Here is a 15,014-nt window from a genome sequence, read left to right on the forward strand (position 1 = left end):
ATGAAAGGGAGAATTGAAAGGATGTTTTGCATCTCCTTGGTAAATCTCAGACATCATTCCTACTAGAAATAGTTTTGTTTCCAAACACTTGAGACTAATTGCTGGTTTGCTAGGAGAGGACAGGGGTATTATTTCCAACCACACTGGTGTTTAGTGCAGTTGTTCCAACATTCTCCCACTGGCTCTACCCACCTTTGTAAAAGCAAGTCAATGCAGTAGAGGAGATGGTGTAGAGAAAAGACTATTGGACTCAGGACACCTGGGTGCCACTAGCATAAATATAATTCATTCGTTTGTCACCAAGGGCAACTCACTTAACTCCTCATGGCCTTGACACCCTCTATGAAATACAGGAAGTTAGAATACTCATTAGTGGAGAAATCTTACAATTCTTTGGTTTGTCAGGATTGTTGTGTTGACAGGAAAGCTGAGGCCACATATGTTCTCTAAATGAGGCCAGAACTGAGCCATCACTGGCTGGCAAGGTGGAATCAAAAAACCTTTCTGAATTTATTTGGAAGGAGGCAATATCAAGAGTAGTACAGGGAGGCACCCAAATGGGGGTGCCATTGAACAGTTGATTAAAACAATTTTAGACACGTAAGATAAATAGAAGTTATAAGAAAAATAACAAGTGAAGTCATAGCAGTGGATGAGAGTGAACTTGAAAACTGAAAATGTGAAATATACACCTATGGGGGGGAGGGGGTGAGAGGGAGAGAGAAGGAGAGAAGGGGGGAGAGAGAGACACCAAGAACTAAGAGAAAGTCTAGTTGCCTTGGCCATGCCCTCGGGTGTATGACAGGGCCCAGCCCCTCCTGAATCACCCATCTCTTCTTCCAGAGAGCCACAACAAAGCGAAGTGTAGTGACAAATCAAGTATGACCTAGCACAGTGCATCCCAGTGTATACCACCAATATTCAATACCTAAAGTGACAGGTCCACACAGTAGGATTTGTGTGAAAATAGTCACTTGTTTATTTCTTCACTCAACAATTATTTATTGAGAACCTATTATGTTTTAAATACTAGAGATAACACAAGTGAGCAAAACACTCTGCCTCTTAGCGTTCACCTGGTGGACAGAATCAGAAAAACAATAAACAAATGAGCCCTGTGTGCTATAAGACAAATAAGCAAAGTTTTAGGAACAGAGAGCAAGTTGATTTAGGGAGTTTGGACAAGCCTTTGCTTGTCTCAGGCCCCAACGGGAAGCTAATGCTCGACCGCATCAGCTGTCTGGTCACTGACATGCACCTTGCTTACGCACTCACATTCATGCTCACTGGCTGTATAGACAGCTGTCCTCTCAAGCATCCCCATAGCTCAGGACCAAATCGGTAGCAAATTAATCTACTGAGCAGAAAGAGTTCAAAAGGGTGCATACAGGAGCACAGTATTTAACAGATGAAAGCTTCCCAGCCTTCATGCTGGCTTGTTGATGAGTTTTTAATTTCTTCCTCGTGGCTTCTTGGATGAAATACAAAGTAAGGGAAAAATCTGGGAGGTATTTTTTACCCCTACAACCCTGAAATGTCTGCCCTTCCTGATACAAAAAAAAAAAGAAAAAAAGAACCTGATCAAATAATATCTACATACTTCTACATAACATGTATCCTCCACTAAAAAGAATAGCTTTTTATTTCATAATGGATAATTTTATTATTGTTCTGAAATTCCAGTTTGGTAATTCAGATCTTAAACTTAGGTCACTGGAGGGCCAGCAGAGTGGCGCATTGGTTGAGAGTTGGCTTGGGAGCATGAGCTCTGAGTAGCAGGGCCCCAGTTTGGATCCCACATGAGGGCCAGTGACGCTACGCCCTCTACAGCTAAGATGGTGAACAACAGCTCGACCTGGAGCTGGGCTGCCATGAGTGGCGGGCGACGGCATAGGCTGCAATGGGGCTGCAGTGGGCTGCTGTGAGTTACCATGAGTGGCTTGCAGCCAGCATGAGCTGCCGTGAGCACCTGTCCATTGGCTGGCGATCTACTGCCTCACCCAGGAAAAGCACAATGATCACAATACCAACATGGGCCAGTGAAGCGACATCCTCCACAACTAGACTGAAGAACAAAAGGACAGCAACTTGTCTGTTCCCCTTCCCCAACTCCCCAATGCTGTTCCCTTCCCCCAACTCCCCAATAGAATCTTTAAAACAAAACAAAACAAAACAAAACAAAACAAAAAACACTTAGGTCCCTGGATTAAACCAAAAATTAAGCATGAAAAAAATGTACATACTTGCATTTGAGCACAACAAGGTACCAAACCATAAGATTTGAGAGGAACTATATAAATATCTATCAGTGCACTAGCAGGTTAAATGTCCACCAATGGGTGTTTTTTCAGCCATCCTTGTAAGGACCTTATTATCAACTAAAGACCTCTATTAAAGTGTGCACGTGAACTTGTCAAGGAGATGACACCTGGAACAGATGCATTTTGAGGCAAAAGAGAAAAGCATGAACAACACTGGGAGGCATTCTACAGGAAGAACAGATCCAGTTGGTCAGCACCACAGAGATCATGACTGCCATGTCACAGCGATGCCACTGAACATCTTGGGAAATGAACACCACCTGGCAGACACCAGGAGGAACATGGACTTCTAGAACATTAGAGATGACAGGAACCATAAAGTTCAGCAAGCCAAGACCCCTCCTAGACAACTGGCTCCCTGGGGGAAAAAGTGTCTTAGAACATAGAAAGCAAAAGTTGTATCTTAAATATCAGTGTATCTTACACCCATTTGGCCATAAGAATCCTCAGAGATGATTGTGAAAAATACAAATTCATAGCCCCTTACCTTCCCCACCACCAGCAATTTTGATTCATTGTATCTTGGGTTGTCTCAGAAAGTTGCACTTTAAAAAATTGATTTTGATTATCTAGCAAATTTGAGAAAGAGCCACCTTTCTGATGTATGAATTCTATGAGATCCTTTATTCAGCATGCAGCCTCTGCATGAACTCATATGTTCTAGTTGCCAGACTTATCACTGTCTAGTTAATAAATTCATTACTTTTTTCTCACATGCTCTACTGAGCACCTGATACATGTCAGGGACTGTATGTGCAGCTACAAGAATGGTTCTGACATAATCCCTGCTCCCTAGGAACTGGCCCCGGGTGAGCTCTAGCTTGTCCACGATGTTAATGAAATGACTTATGAACAAAATGCCCCAAGTGTAAGTTACCCAGGGGCTCACATTGCACTTTAAAAATACATATTTTCATTAAAATATAGCTGACATACAAATAGGATATTAGTTTTAGGTGTACACCATAGTTATTCTACATTTATATACCTAAAAGAAGTGATCAACATGATAAATCCAGCAACCATCTGACACTGTACCATGCTATTACAATATTATTGACTATATTCCTTATGCCATAACTTACATCCCCATGACTACTTTGCAACAACCAATTTGTACTTCTTAATCCCTTTCTCTTTTCACCCATTCCCAGCTCCCCTTCCATCTGGCAACCTTCAAAATGTTCTCTGTATTTATGAGTTTGTTTCTGTTTTGTTTATTTTGTTCTTTATATTCCACATATAAGCAAAATCACATTGCATCTCTCTTTCACTGTCTGACACTCCACTCAGCACAGTACCCTCCAGATCCATCTGCTGCCACAGATGGAGAGAACCCATTTCTATCCACAGCCAAGCAACATCCCATTGCATATGAGGCGTATATGTACCACCTCTTCTTTATCCATCCATGGACACCCAAGCTGCCTCCTCATCTTGGCCATTGTAAACAATGCTGTAATGAACATGTGGAGGCACATGTCCCATCAAAGCAGTGTTTTGAGTTTCTTTGGATAAATACCCAGAAGCAGGTCCTTCTTCGTCTCTTGTTATAGCCTTTATTTTAAAGTCTATTTTGTCTGGTATAAGTATTGCTACCACAGCTTTTTGTTGTTGTTGTTTCCATTTTCTCCATCCCTTTACTTTCAGTCTGTGTGTGTCCTTTGACCTGAAGTGAGTCTCTTATACGCAGCATATGTAAGGGTCTTGTTTTCTTATCCATTCAGCCCCCCCATCTTTTGATTGGAGCATTTAATCCAAATTTATATTGAAAGTAATTGTTGATAGATATGTTAGTTATTGCCATTTTATTATTATTTTTTTTCTTCTTGTTCTTAAAGAAGTCCCTTTAACATTTCCTGTTACACTGGTTTGGTGGTAAGAAACTCCTTTAACTTTTTCTTGTCTGGGAAGTTCTTTATCTGTCCTTTGATTCTAAATGATAGCTTTGCTGGGTAGAGTCATCTTGGTTGTAGTTCCTTGCTTTTCGTTATTTTGAATATTTCCTGCCAATCCCTTCTGGTCTGCAAAGCTTCTGTTGAGAAATCATCTCATTGTCTTATCAGGAGCTTCCTTGTAGGTAATTAACTGTTTTTGTCTTGCTGCTTTTAAGATTCTCTTTGTCTTTAAGCTTTGGCATTTTAATTATGATGTGTCTTGGTGTGGGCCAGTTTGTGTTTGTCCTGTTTGGGACTCTCTGTGCTTCCTGAGCTTGTATATTTCCTTTGCCAGGTTAGAAAATTTTTCTACCGTTATATCTTCAAATAGGTTTTAGATTCTTTGCACTCTCTTTTCTCCGTCTGGTACCCCTATGATGAGAATGTTATTACGCTTGATGTTGCCCCAGAGGTCTCTTAAACTAGCCTCACTTTTTTTAAATTCTTTTTTTTCTTTTTGTTGTTCTGATTAGGTGTTTTCTGCTACCTTAACCTTCTAAATCACTGATTAGATCTTCTGCTTCATCTAATCTACTGTTGATTCCCTCTAATGTATTCTTCATTTCATTATTGTATTCTTTATTTCTGGCTGGGTTTTTTTTTATGTTTTCTATCTCTTTTTTGAAGTTCTCCCTGAGGTCTCATTGAGCATCCTTATAACCAGTGTTTGGAACTCTGTGTCTGGTAGATTGCTTGTCTTCATTTTGCTTAGTTCTTTTTCTGGAACTTTGATCTGTTCTTTTATTTAGGACATGTTTCTTTGTCTCCCCATTTTAGCTGCCTCCCTGTGTTTGTTTCCATGTATTAGGTAGGGATGATATGCCTCCTGGTCTTAGTCAAGTGGCCTTATGTAGTAGATATCTTAGGGGACCCAGTGGTGAGTCTCCCGGGTCACCAGAACCAGGTGCTCCAGATGTATCCCTTGTATGGGTTGTATGTGCCCTCTTGTTGTAGTTCAGACTTGATTGCTATTTGTGCAATCAATGGGAGGGAGTGACTCTCAGGCTTATTGGTTGTGAGGACTGGCCCTGACTACAGTGGAGGAGCTATGATGTAAGGGCTGACCTTATAAAGCAAGGTTCTCTTTAGCAGGGATCTGGTGCCTGCCCAGTCTGCTCTTTTGATGTGTCATCCTTGGAGGTGGCCAAGGGATGCTCTGGCTCAGTCAGAAGCTGGCCACTGGGCATGCCAGCCCCAGGATCTCCTGGAAGGGTACTCACTGCAGGCCAATGTCAGCCACAGTCTGTGTCCTGCCCAGGGCCACCTGGCATGAGCCACAAAACAACCCAGAAATGGCCACCACCCCATGCTGTGCTTGGAGATGCCTTAAGAGGCCAAGTCACAAACCAAGGCCAGCTGTTGCTAGTGCTTGGCTCAGGGCTACTCAGCCAGGAGACACGCCAAAGCCAGGTGCTTCTTGTTTGGGTTTTGTGACCCTTTGAGAGACTTTATGAAACTCCACAGCATGAGCCAAAGCAAGCTGTTTGTATATGAAAGCCACTGAAAATAGCTGTGTGCCTGGGCTGTGTGAGCAGGGTCTCATGGAATAACCAGAGTGGGGCAGATGAAGGGTGATCGTTTGATGGAGGCTCAAATATGGCATCTGCCTGCATCTGCACGCAGGAAGGGGGAGGGTTCAACAAAAACAATGGCTTCTGCCTGCTCCTCTTTCCAGGGGAAAATGCCCCTCCAGCGCTTACCCTGAATCCAGACAGCTCTGTTCTTCCCCATGTGTATGTCCCTCATGCTTTTTAAGCTGCTGCCCCAGGACTGGAGCTCAGAGTGAGTGAGTCTGTCAATGAGTAAGTTTGTGCACAGTCCCCTTAATAGGAGCACCTAGGACTGCAGCCGCCCTAGTCTAACTCAGTCACAATCTCCGCTCCTGAGAGGATTTGAGTACCGCATTTACCTACTCCACCATCTTGACCAGAAAATCTCATATTGCACTTATATTGATCCTGCCTACATTGCTTCTAGGTAGTTTTAACATGCTAGTTCTAAGTTCACAGAGCTCCTTAATTAGAGGGTCAGGAATTCTGATCCTAACTCAGTATATTTCTACTACACTGCTGTTTGCCCATTTCAAAAAATTAACTAGAGTTGACCATTGTTAATGCAATCCTAATAGCCCCAAATAATATTACTAAACTTTGACTGTGTACCTGGTACAAGTTATTTCTTTGAACAGCAATAAAATTTCACAGATAATATAAAAATTGTGTTTGTTGAATGAATCCCAAAGAGGTAATCATTCCATTATTCTCAATATAGGCAGAACCCTCTGTAATATGACATCTCTTATTGAATACTACATATATATATATATATAAAATAGCATGAGGAATATGGATCAGATGATAGCCAAAATGATAATTAAAAGGAAAATAACATCTGTGAGAAAAAGGTAAACAAAATTAGAATTAGCATGTCTATAGAAGAGAAGGCTGGGCAATGATGATATTCTTTTAGTACAAGAGAAAATATTACACATAGAATAGTGACCGGCTGAGCCCCATTTGTATTGACAGCAGAAAAAAATGTGGTTCTAAATATTCATTTCTTTCTTAGAGCTAACCTTTAAAAGGAGTTAAATTGCTGCTGAGAAACTTTGGTAAACATAGGATCTAATTACCAAAATAGAGTAGGAATCATCATTCTCTAAAGGACTTTTTACTACAGGAATTTAAAAACAACAACAAAAAAAACCTTAAATATGTATTTGCATCTCATTGTGAAGATATAGGTTGTGGTGCTGTCCAGTGGCTGGAGCCACACGGGCAGTTCTTTGAGGGAGGGTAAAGGTGTTGCTCTGGACACTTGATGAAGTGATTACAAAATGTCATTTAATTAAGCAAAGACAATTCTGAAGACGTCTCCTCAATTCTGAGGACTTCTCTCCCCTAAGTTGTAGTCTTCACCTTGTTCCCCAGCTGTTCCTTCATGTTCATGTGAGTCTTAGGAGGCATAGATTGTACTGAGCTAAACTAATTTGTTGAACCCTCCTAGCTGATGCATAATTCAAGGTTTATGTCAAAGACAGTATGTGTGGTTAACAAATGTATTTTAAATCACATGTATTTACAATTATAGATCAGCACTACAGGCTCATTAATTATAAATGAAGTAAATCTAACAAGGAAATACTGCTTTTAGACTTTAAGAGGTGTTTTAGTCATGTGTGTACATATGTGTGTGTGTGTGTGTGTATGAACCAACAGTATCAAAAAGATACACAGATAAATATTAATAGATTCAATAGATCCCTCCCACTCTGCTTGAAAACAAATTAGCAGAATGGTTGATGATCCCCTTTACAAACCTTGCATATGTAAAACTGCTCTCTTCTGCTGAGAGATTGCTCGCTAGGAGTGTCTGGCAAAGAGGAAATCATCTTCCAGGCAAGGCACTCATAGCAGAATTTGGTTTTCATTAGCACAGAGTATAACCACAAGGTTTCAGAGCTCATATTGTGCATCTCGATAGCTGCCAAAAAGTCTTCCTTGAAGACACAATCTCCATGTCATAGAATCATTTTCCTGGGAGCTCTTAAAGTTTCTTCACAGTGACACATTTGAGACCTCATTGTCAAATAGCCCAACTAGCCCATTGCTAGGACATTTTCCTAAATGAATGCTTGAATCAATATTCTTCAGATTCTAATGTGCATATGAAACACCTGAGGATATTGTTAAAAATGCAAAATTTGATTCAATAGGCCTGAGAGACTGTGTTTTTATCAAGATCCTAGTTTATGTCTCTGCTGCTGGTTCATGGAACACACCCTTGAGTGGCCAGTGTTAAACCATTTGCAAAAACATCAATTCAATTTAGCACTCAGTTAATGAGCATTTTTTCTCTGCCAAACACTGTGCTGGGTATGGCCTTTCATAGTGGCATCACTAAAATACTACAATATTATTTAGAGAACTTAGTTCAGTTCATGGGATGGCATAAAATAGTGTTACTGCACTTTCCCATTGTTTAAAAAAAAATCTCCTGAGGTGTTTGCTTAAAGCAATTCAGTGGAATTAAGACGGAGCCTGGACATTAGCATTTACCAGGCAATTCTTATCATGGAACTGGAAACACTTCCTAATGTTAGCAAAAGTTGCTGGTCGTGTAGTTAGCTAGATGTGAATCCTGGTTCTTGGACTTGATAGTTATAACTTTGGGTGAGTTTCTTAACTTCTCTCCACCTTGATTTTCTTATCTAGAAAAGAAGGTAACAATGCTAATCTTTAAGGATTGGTTTGAAAAGTAAGTGAAATAATATATATAAAAACCTAAGCACAATGCCTGACACACAGTGGGTGTTCCAGTTACTATTGCTGCACAACAAATTACCCCAAACTTAGTGGCATAAAATAACTGCCATTACACTATGTGATGGATTCTGTGGGTCAAGAATTTGGAAAGGGAATGGCAGCCTCAGAGTAGTAAGTCTTTCGATGTGGTACCTCAAGGCTTCAAGCATGAGTTTAACAATGAGCTAGGTGATAGCTGCTTCTTCTTTCAAGAACTAGCCTCATCATGCAGCATCACTTCTATCACATTCTATTGGTTACAAGTCCCATAGTCAAGGGTATGGTAATCAGAATCCACCTATCAATGAGACAGTAGCAAAAGCCATGGTAGATTATCATACAAGACAGGCACCTTTAGAAAACAAAGTCTCACAACCGTCTTGTGGTCTAGAAACCTGTCAAATAATTGTGCTATAGTGATATCTTCAACTCTTTTTTGACAAAAACTCAATCCTGAGTCCTCCAGAGGTCATTGCTTAATCTTCTAACTACATCTATGTCTACCTGTTAGTCTAAGAATGTCTCCACAGTTCCTCATTCCCAAACACAGCATGAATGATTACATTCAGAGAGGTGTTGGCCCTTACCCTAAAGTGTGGACAACAACCATCCCCTGCAGCTAATGGACCTTTCAGGTCATGAAGAGATTTTCCAAAACAAAAGACCATTCTTCCTCATGAGCCAAAGACAGGCTTATCTATTTGGGTGGGGAGAATACTCCCAAACCCCTTGATGTCAAGGGCCCTACCTCTGATTACCCTCCAGTTTCTAGATTGGGATTACATTGTAGTGTATGGTTCAGAGCTGGTGCTCAATAATGTTGCATGAATTCATTTTCATTCTTTGTGTTCTCAAACAACTTCTTTTCCTCTCCAGATTCTTTTTTGAATCTAGTTCACCATGGCTAACCCTTTCCTCCATATGTCCCCCAACTGGACATTTAACAACCTATTCCAGTTACCCAGAACAGTATAGAACCCAATTCCAAAAGTGTCACCTTCCACTCTCCCTCTTCATCTCAAATCAGTTACTTTTCAAGCACATAGTTGAAAACAAAAGCACAAAGAGCCCTTTTGAAGCCAAATCTCGGCATTCTTGCTCCAGGTAACAGTTTACACTTTCTGTGCACCTAACCTGAGAATCAACTGCATTTTGATATAATCATTTTCTCTTGAACTGCTCTTCTTCTTCTTTGTTTTTTTAATTGGGGAATTAGGGAAGGGGACCAGCCAAATTGTTGTTCTTCAATCTTAGTGCAGGGCGCCAGTCACCATCTGGCTGCCCGTTGGCAGCTCATGGCCTCTAAGCTCAAGGTGCTGTGTTCAATCTTAGTTGCAGGTGGGCATAGCCACCATCCCATGCGGGAGTTGAACCAGCAGCCTTGTTATTAAGAGCTTGTTATTAAGCTCTATTAAGAGCTTGTTATTAAGCTCTATCCTCTGAGCCATTCGGGTGGCAGCTCTGTTCAAGGTGCCAAGGTCAGTCTTAGTTGCTGGCGGGCATAGCCCACCATTGAACAGGCAGTCTTGTTAGGAGCACGTGCTTTCACAAGCTGAGCCGTCCTGCCACTTCTTGGCAGCTCAGCGGCAGCTCAGCTCGGGCGCAGCATCACTGGCCATGTGGGACTCCCACCGGATTCTGACCCTGTTGCTCAGAGTTCACACTCTTAAGCTAACTCTTAACCAACTGAGCCACTCAGCTGGCCCTTGAACCACTCTTCTTAATGGAACTGGTCAACATCCATCACTCTAGAGTCATAACTATGTGTCAGGGGCCTGATCTGAGTACTGGGAATAAGGAACAAAATTGAAATGGACAATAAAGTGTCCATTTTGTAGTTACAGCCAGGATTAAGGCAGGGGGAGCAAAGACCTGAGTGGGAATCAAATTTAAGCAGTCTCAGGAATGCTGTCTCAGGACAATGTCTCAGGACCCAGCCAGGCATAGATCCTAGAGATTAGGAGAGAATAAAAATGTGTGTAAGACAGCATTCTCTTTTCTAGGAAAATTAAATAAAATAGGCATGAGGAAGACAAGCACAAAATAATTATAACACAAGGGAGAAAGTGATATAGCACAAGAAAGATATGAATAGATTCACAGGAAATTCGTGGAAGGTTTTAACAGATGACATGTCACTGAACTACACAAGACTTTATCTCTCAGGAGAAAAGCTCTCTGGGAAGACACACAAGATCTGTTATGATTTGGTCCCTAGTAAAACTCTTCTCCCTGTATCTCCTGCCCCCATTCACATATGTTCTACTCCCTTCTTTCTCTGACTAATTCTTAAATCCCACCAGTTCTTGAAGATGCCCTTAAGGCATCTCTTTCTCAGAAGGAGTTAGTTACTGGTTCTCTGTACTCCCCTCAGTCTCTAATACATAAAGCTATCACAGCACATGTCACAATACTTATCTGTATTTACCTCTCTTCCTCACTAGCCAGTGAGGTTCTTGAGGAAAGAAACTGCAGCACTGACCAAACAGATGTGTAATATATAAATGAGAACCTAAAGTCAGATCATAGGTCTGATCAAAGCAAGAAACACTTGAAGAAAAAAGATTCAGCGAGAAGTTACTTCTCTTTAGTCCTTATATGTGTATGTACATGAGTTAAGGGTGTATAAATTAAACCAGGAGTCTATAACCTTTGCCCTATAGACCAAGTCTTTACAAAATCACCAGTTTTTGGACATAAAGCTTTCTTGAAACACAGCTTTACCCTCTTGTTTCTTTATTATCGACAGCAGCTTTCACACGACAACTGGAGAGTTTGGTAGTTGCAACAGAAACCATATGATCTGAAAAACCTAGAATACAGGCTATCTGGCTCTTTATAGAAAAAGTTTGCCAACCTATGAAGTGTAATATTTAGAATAATAAAGTGTAATATCTCAAAATGGCATATTATATTCTGTAGATAATATATATTGGCTCAAAGAAGACCATTTTCCCCTATGTATATCCCTCTATGTGCTTTCTAACTATTGGGTTGTCGGAAAAGTCATGATGCATTTTTGCAGTGAAAAACAGAAAAAATACATCATGACTTTTCCAACAACCCAATACTTTCTATAACTATGCTCCCACCAGACCCTGCTCCACACCTGCCACCCCTATTGCTTAGCCAGTCTCTGACAGTAGACACTGTACAACGACAGGCACAAAAAACCTAGACTCTGCCTTCCAGGAACTTAAAATTAAGACCAAAAATGTAACTACTAGGAGCATTAAAAGTTCCTCCGCCTCCTGCGAACCATGCAGACTGTTAAGGAGTCAGTATATGTGACAGAGGACGTTCTCATAGAATATGGACAAAGACATCAATGAAAGCCGAATATATTTGGACTATTCACAGTTTGGGCCCATGATTTTTTCAATCTGCTTCCAGAAAGTGTGAAAACAAACTTGACTGTCTTGAGAAGTAGGGAAGCTGTGGCATTCTGAGACTCATCCCCCTCTTCTCCAGGCAGTGGGGCTGTTGAGTAAATCAACGAATTAAACTAGACAAATCAGTTATCAGGTCTGGAGTCTTTCAAAGTCCTGGCTCCTGCCCTCTGCCCTGCTACTGAGCTACCAGTCCTTCACATCCACTTCTTCCCTCTTCTCAGCAGTCTGCCACATGCCCCGTCACTTGTGAGTACTCAGGTGTGACTTTCCCCATATGCTTACTGCCCTTCATTTACCACACACAGAGCAGGGCAACCATGTCCACATCTGTTCTATTGGTTGGGATTTTATCACTTAGCTAATGAGTAGGCAATAAACCTGGTCAAGTAACTGCAATTAAGTTCAAGCTTCCCACAGTGAAATGCAGCAGTGGAAATACACAATTATCATTATGGGGTTGGTAGTGATACATAGAGTGCAAAGAAATTTAATTCCTTCATTTCCAGAGGAGTTTTGTTGATATACTATCTTTTGCTAGTATCAGAAAAGTACCTTCCAAGATAAGGCATTTATGGTTGCCACAGTCAATTTATCCCCAAAGAAAGAAGCACTATTTTTTTTCTGCTCTGATTCCACCTTCATAGAGTGAATCCAGATGCAGTCACCCAAAATTACTTCTGATTAGCTTCCTGTTGTGAGATCATTTCAGAGCTTTTTTTTTTTTTTTTTTTTTTTTTTTTTTAGTTGAAGAACGCTAATGGCCTTTAGAAGCAGCATGGTGTAATGGTTAGGTATATTTCTAACATGGACTGCCTTGGTTCAAATTCCACCTCTAGTGACTACTAGCAAAGTATGTAATCTCTTCCCATCCTCATACCTCAGTTTCTTCATCTATAAAATGATGATGAAAAGGTTTACTACATGAGGATGTCAGAGGATGAAGCGATTTCATATATCTACTATAGCGTTCTTAGAATACTGCCTGGCATATAACAAGTGCCAATAGTATTTCTTCTCACAACAAATTCACCTATATTCTTTTTAGAGGGTATCCTTGTGCTACATATTGTTCACCATAGAAGAGATCCCATCCTATTAATGACAGAAAAATGTTGTTTTATACTTCTGATTCCGAACACATTCTTTTCTGACATAGAGAAAAACTGAGATTTCTAAATTGTTAACATTATCCTGTTTCCTTATCAACAGAGGAATTCACTTATGTCTTATATCTTGCTTGTAATTTAAAGGAAAACTATAATTTTATATATACATGTATAAAATTCTATATACAGATATATTTTTCTAACAGAATCTGAGCAAGCCATTTGTATTTATTACTGTAAAACAACAGAAATAATTCCACATGCCACATGGAAAAAAATCTGTCTCATCGTAGTCCTCTCATTGCTTTGATCATATAAGATTGACTACATTCTTTCAATAACCCAGCATATCTCAGTTACTATTAAAAATAGTATAACTGGTTACCATAGTTGAAAGTTATTAAAAAGTGTCATGGACCTCACCGGAAAGGAATGACCCAGTATTTACCTTCTAGGAATTCATTTTTCTAGTATCGCACTTGTTACTCCATTTCATTTATTTTGTGCACTTTCATAAGGAAAAGCAGCTTTTTGGAAATCACACTATCTATATCTCTCCCCTTAATAACTTTGGAAACCTCCATTTAATTTCTGCCAAATTTGACAGAAGGGACAGATCTTAAATCTTTCCTGTACCTTCAAATATATATGTGAAGAAACATTCTAAAAATAACTTTCAGAAAATTAAATAAGAAGCATTGGTCAGAACAACTTTCTTTCAACAGTTTTAGACTCTTAGATCTTAAAAATAGGCCACTTTTCATGGTATCCTTCAAATCCTTGCTTTTACGTTTTCATCACTTATTCTCTAAATCTTAGCATTCTGTCTCCTACTGGAACTACTACACAGAAAAAAAAAATCCTTTGAGGTCCAGTAATAGCACCCTAATTTCCACATACTCACGAGATGGCCTTTTTTCTGCCCTTGTCTTCACTGAACCTGCTAAGACAACTTGATAGGGTCAGTCACCATTAGATCTTGATGAACTTACTTGCATGTTGACACTTTTCTAAATGTTCATGCTGTTTCCTAGCCTGGTTGTACTTTCTATATATTCTTTCACATCTAGGCATTCTTAAATTTCTATTCTTGACTGCTATCCTGTAAAATGTCATCTTTCTCAATGAGCTCATTTAATGCCATGGCTTCAATCATTACTTCTACAAACTTGACTCTATTCCCAACCTCTCTAGAACAATAACTCATATTTCCAGCTACCGATTCGATACTTCTGATTAAATACTGGCTGTTCAAATTCCAAAACTAAACTCATCATGTCACCTTTTCTTCTCCAAACAAGATCATCCTCCTAACTTTCTACTTTCTCTTTATAACTCCACCTTTTTCTAGTCACCTGGGTTTGAATGCTAGGAATCATGTTTGATTTTTCTGTCTCCCTACTCACTACATAAAATCAATTACCAGGGTCTTTTGATTCTTCCCATGAAAGGACTCTCAATTATAGCCTTCCTTCTAGTTCCCAGGACCAACATAAATATTAAGTCACCCCTGCCTTCTGAACTTGATTCCTAATAAGCTCTCCATTCCAGCATCGCTCCACACTGATCTATCCAGTACTTTTGCATATGCGTGCTCACATGTATGCATTCACATTAATATCCTTCCTGGCTTGTGGATTCCATGATCTTATTCCAATACAACACCATGCAAGCATTTGTTAGAGGTTTTTTTTATTGTTGTTTATTTTGTTTTTTAAATTAAGACTCCCCATAACCTAAACCCAATGTTTCCACATTTTTATCCCCAACCTATGGTTCATTCAAAGTTTCCTCAGATAAAGTTTGAGAATCTCTGTCAAACATCATATTCACCTTATTTGATTGTTCTTTTCCAATAAACTTATGTCAATATTCCAGTGTATACATTAAATTCTACTTTCCTCATGATTTTTCTACATCTTTTTGAAACTACATAGACCCTGTTTATATTAGA

General features: G+C 39.9%; 1 protein-coding gene across 2 annotated transcripts in view; it reads left to right on the top strand.

The window, feature by feature from the left end:
* GRM3 (glutamate metabotropic receptor 3) overlaps positions 1-15,014 on the top strand; it is a 231,070-nt gene that overhangs the window by 84,168 nt on the left and 131,888 nt on the right. The gene's annotated exons all lie outside the window — the stretch shown is intronic.

The sequence above is a fragment of the Hipposideros armiger genome, unplaced genomic scaffold, assembly GCF_001890085.2.
Source record: "Hipposideros armiger isolate ML-2016 unplaced genomic scaffold, ASM189008v1 scaffold_560, whole genome shotgun sequence".
NCBI lineage: Eukaryota > Metazoa > Chordata > Mammalia > Chiroptera > Hipposideridae > Hipposideros > Hipposideros armiger.